This window comes from Neofelis nebulosa, chromosome 14 (assembly GCF_028018385.1).
Source record: "Neofelis nebulosa isolate mNeoNeb1 chromosome 14, mNeoNeb1.pri, whole genome shotgun sequence".
NCBI classification, from domain to species: Eukaryota; Metazoa; Chordata; class Mammalia; order Carnivora; family Felidae; genus Neofelis; species Neofelis nebulosa.
Genome location: NC_080795.1, coordinates 83150616 through 83155807, shown reverse-complemented (window position 1 = coordinate 83155807; position 5192 = coordinate 83150616).

Sequence of the window (5192 nt, the reverse complement as noted above, 5' to 3'; positions counted from 1 at the left end):
CCCCACGTGCTGGCCTCCGCGGCGGAGCAGCGCCTCCTGGCGGCGCCCGTGAGCTGGCTTTAGGGCTTGGACAGCGCCAGGCGCCTGGGCCGGGGAGGACGCGGCCCGGGCGGCGGCGGCCAGCCGGACAGGCAATTCCCGGGTCAGGGCTCACTGCCGCTCGGGACGGGGAGTGGGGGGTCTTCTCCCACCCGGATGGAAGCTGAGGCTCGGGGAGGTCTGCGCACTCGCTCCCCAGGAACTCACAGCGTGGGCGGACGCCGGAGGGAGATGGGAGCGCACGGCGGGCAGGGGGCCGCTGCTCAGAGAGCCGGAGCCCCGCCGGTGGGGCGGGGAGGGGCGGCCCGCCAGCTCAGCACAGCTGTGCCACGGGTTAGGGTGAAACTGCTTTGCGGCTCGCTTTCCTCGCTGCAAAATGAGGCTGTGACTGAGTTGCCGAGGCAGCTCCTTGTTCCGTGCAGTGCCCTTGTTCCTTGGACCCAAGCCGGGGATGCCTCGGAGCGCCTGCTGTGTGCGGGGCGTCAGGGAAGGCGGGCAGTCCAACACGCCGGCATTGGGGCGCACAGGGCAGGCAAGGCCCACGGGGCAGTCTTCTTCCTCCCGCACCCGCCCGCCAGCCGGCCCGGATGGCAGGGCAGGACCCCGTCCCCTCCCCTCAAAGGCCCTCTGAGCCCGGGCCGGTGCTCCTCCTCCCTCCTCTCACCCCTGCCAGGGTAACCCCACTCGCTCGGGGTTCTCTCCTCAGGCAGTCAAAACCCCGCCTCCCCGGTACCCCAGCCTGCTACCACCCAGCGGAGCTTCCCCAAAGGCCGCCTCAGCGCAGAGCTCGCGCCGCCCCCCTCCCGGCACCTCCTCGCAGCAGCCACGCCCCTCGAGGTCGGGGACTCGGGGACGAAGCCTCCAGCTGCCTGGCTGTCCAGCAGCGGCCGCCCTGGGCCTGTGTCCCCTGCTGCACACCTGCTAGCCCCACCGTCACGTGGACTGCCCTGAAAGCTTTCTCCACGTTGGCCGATCCCACCTGGCAGCTCCTCCCCTTCCTCCCACATTGATCCTTTCCTCCAGCACGGCCCCCTCTCCTCCCACCTGGTTCCTCCCTCTCCTCGTAGTTCCTCCCCGTCCAGCCCAATGGTGCCTGCTTTTTGTCGCTACCCCTGGGCCAAGTGAAGCCAGCGTCTCCGGCCACGGGACACACCACCCCAGGTCTCTTCTGCTACAACATGGCTCGCTATCCAGAAGCACCTTGTTCCCGTTGTCCGCAGTATGACAAATGCTGGGCTCCATACTCTGGCCGAACACAGACAGCTGCCTTCACTGTTTTGTTGTTGTTGTTGTCGTCGTCGTCGTTGTTGTTTTGTCTGCCTTGCCAGGAAGACAGTCTTCACCACCGCATCCCTGGAGTCCAGGCCATGGCCTGACAGTGGAACTTGAGCCCCTCCCAAGGCCAGGCTTTCTGGAATGTTCCCAGTTGCCCACATTCAGCCTCCTCACCTAATCCCATAATGTTTAATGAAACAGGTCCAGGAGTTACCCCATATGGAAATGCTCCCGGGGTGTCTGAGAAGTGACCCTAGCAAGGCTGAGAGTAGCAACATGAGCTCGGACATGGACGCTCAGGAAGCCTGGGCCACCTGCCCTGGGGCTGGGAGTGGAGGTGGGTGAGGGGCTTTCTTGTCCACTTTTGGGAAACAAGGGACAGCCAATTACCACTCCCCAGACTCACAAAGGAATGACCTCTGTTCTGTTGCCACATCAAAGGACCCTAGTACTGACTGGGGCTCCTGTCCCAGGCACAGGCACCTGGACTGAATGGGGGGCTCTACCCCTGGTGGTGCTATGTGAAGTTATTTCCCCAAAACTGAGGCAGCTGGGTCCCAGGAACAAGAAAACCTTCTACCAAGTGACCATTACTCCTGGTCCACCCAAACCGCAGACACGGTCCACTCCAGTGCTGTCCGTCAGTCCCCCATGCCAAGCACATCTCCCAAATCTCCCAGCAGCCCTGTGTTCCCAGGCCTTTGAGCCTACAAAACTGTTGTTGTTTTTTAATGGATTTACTAAGAAGCATGACTCTCACACAAACATAAACGAACACGTATCTGATAACTGAACAGTGTTCCTGCAAAAGACAGGTCCAGGTCCTGACCTCTGCATTTTGTGATAGGACTTTATTTGGAAATAGGGGTGTTACGGATGTAATTGAGGTAAGGTTCTCCTGATGAGATCATCCTGGAGGAGGATGGGCTCTAAGTCCAGTGGCTGGTGTCTTTAGAAGAGAGAAAGAGACCTGAGACACAGGGAGAAGCCGATGTGAAGGCAGAGTTGGAGACAGAGCGATGTGGCCACGAACAAAGGGACGCCCAGGATCGCTGGCAACACCATAAGCAGGGAAGGGCCTTGGAACGGGGTCTGCCTCAACATCCAGAAAGAGCCAGCCCTGTCAACACCTCGATTTCAGGTCTCTGGCTTCCAGCACTCTCATGGAATAAATTTCTGTCATTGTAAGCCACCAAGTTTGTGGTGATTTGTTTCATCATTCCTTTTTTTTTTTTTTTTAATGTTTAATGTTTATTTATTTTTGAGAGAGAGACAGAGTGCGAGCAAGGGAGGGCCAGAGAGAGAGGGAGACACAGAACCCGAAGCAGGATTCAGGCTCTGAGCTGTCAGCACAGAGTCCGACGTGGGGCTAGAACCCAGGAGCTGTGAGATCACGACCTGAGCCGAAGTCAGATGCTTAACCGACTGAGCCACCCAGGTGCACCTGTTTCATCATTCCTAAAAAACCAGTACAGTGTGTCAAAGGTTTACTAAACTCTTAACTAATGAGAGAACAAGGAAGTGACTACAGATTCAAAAGAAATTCAAAACCCACAAGTTTATGTGGCGTAAAGAGATGATGAAATGAATTTTTTCTTTTATTTATTCATTTAAAATATATTTTTAAGTAACTTTTACAGCCAACATGGGGCTCGAACTCACAACCCAAAGATCAAGAGTCACACACTCTACCAACTGAGCCAGCCAGGTGCCCCTGTTTGTTTGTTTTTAAAATTCAGTTTTATAATCTGTAAAATAAAGTGTTTATGACATTTACATTTTTTGAAATGAATTTAAACACAGATGGAGATTGGCATTTTCCACACACAAAAAAGCAGTTGAATCTCCACCGAACCACATTTATTCACAAATCCATGAAAACGAAATGTCTGCATTGTTGTTGGTCATCTACGATTTAGCTGTAAGATCGCTCCGAGGGGATGAGAGGTAGATCTGGCAGAATCAGAATCAAATAATCCAGAAAGGTGGACTCTAACCAGGTGTGGTTTTCTGTTAGAAATACCACTAATGTGGGGCACCTGGGTGGCTCAGTCGCTTGAGCGTCTCTTGATCTCAGCTCAGGTCATGATCTCACGGTATTTATTACATTTATACACGATCTCATGATTATACATGATCTCATGGTATTTATTACATGGTACTAATACATTTTGTTTATTCCAAAATTTAAAGTGCTTATTACTGTCTCCTCCCAACTTCCAATTAAAAACAATTTTTTTTTTTTTCATGGGACACATGGGTGGCTCAGTTGGTTGAGCATCCGACTTCAGCTCAGGTCATGATCTCACCGTTAGTGAGTTTGAGCCCCACAACAGGCTCACTGCTGTCAGCACAGAGCCCTCTTCGGATCCTCTGTCCTCCTTTCTCTCTGCACCTCCCCCACTTGTGCTCTCTCTCAAAAATAAATAAATATTTTAAAAATTTTCAAGAGAGAGAGAGCGCACGCTCATGTGTGCATGCACATGAGTGGGGGGGGCAGAGAGAGAGAGAGAGAGAGAGAGAGAGAGAGAGAATTCCAAGCAGGCTCCGTACTGTCAGCACAGAGCCCCATGTGGGGCTCAAACCCACAAACTGTGAGTTTGTGACCTGGGCTGAAATCAAGTCAGAGGTCTGACTGAGCCACCCAGGCCCCCAAAAATAAACATTTAAAAAAATAAATAAGGAGTGCCTGGGAAGCTCTGTCAGTTAAGCGTCTGACTCGTGGTTTCAGCTCAGGTCATGATCTTGTGGTTCATGAGTTCAAGCCCCAAGGTGGGCCCTGCGCTGATGGTGCAGAGCCTGCTTGGGATTCTGTCTCTCTGCCTCTCCCTCTACTCCTCCCCTGCTTGTGTTTCCTCTCACTCTCAAAAATAAATAAATAAACTTAATTTTTTTTTTTCAAATACAATCACTCTGGGCCATAAAATGAGGCTGGTCTTAGTAAGTGTGATCCAGTCATTTATGTGGGTGTAACAAGTGTTAAACCATAGATTTGCTTTGCTGGAAGTTTTCATAAGAAATCTCGGAGTGAAGTTTCAAAAGTCTCTATTATTCTCCCAAGGTGCGAAACACAATACCTATTAATTGGGTGAATTTCTACATTCCTGAACCTGCTAGGAAGTGAGTCTTCCTGACCACCTCCTGTAAGGCCCAGAATCCGAGGAGGGTTTTGAGTCTTTTTTTTTTTTTTTTTTTTTGAGTGTGGCTAAAGTTTTCTCAATTTTGTTGATCTTTTCAAAGAACCAGCTCCTGTTCACTTGATTTTTTTAGTTTCTGTTTCATTTATTTTTGCTGTATTATTTTCTTCCTCATATTTGTTTTGGTCTCTGTTCTTCTGTTTCTAGCTATTTCAGGTGTAAAGTTAGGTTGTTTATTTGAGATTTTTCTTGCTTCTTGATGTAAGCCTGTATTGCTATAAACTTCCCTCTCCCTCTTAGATCAGTTTTGCTGCATCCCAAAGATTTTGGACAATTGTGTGTTCATTTTTATTTGTCTCCATGTAGTTTGTGATTTCCTCCCTGCTCTCTTAGTTGGCCCACTCCTTGTTTAGCAGCATGTTATTTAGCTTCCATGTGTCTGTGCTCTTTCCAGATTTTTTCTTGTGGTTGATTTCTTTTGGTTGCAAAAGATGCATGATATGACTTCAATCTCTTTGAATTTGTTGAGACTTGTTTTGTGGCCTAACATGTGATCTATTCTCGAGAATGTTCCGTGTGCACTTGAAAAGAATGTGTATTGCAATCCCTATCAAAATAACACCAGCATTCTTCACAGAGCTAGAACAAACAATCCTAAGATTTGTATGGCACCAGAAAAGACCCCGAATAGCCAAAGCAATCTTCAAAAAGAAAACCAAAGCAGGAGGCATCACAATCCTG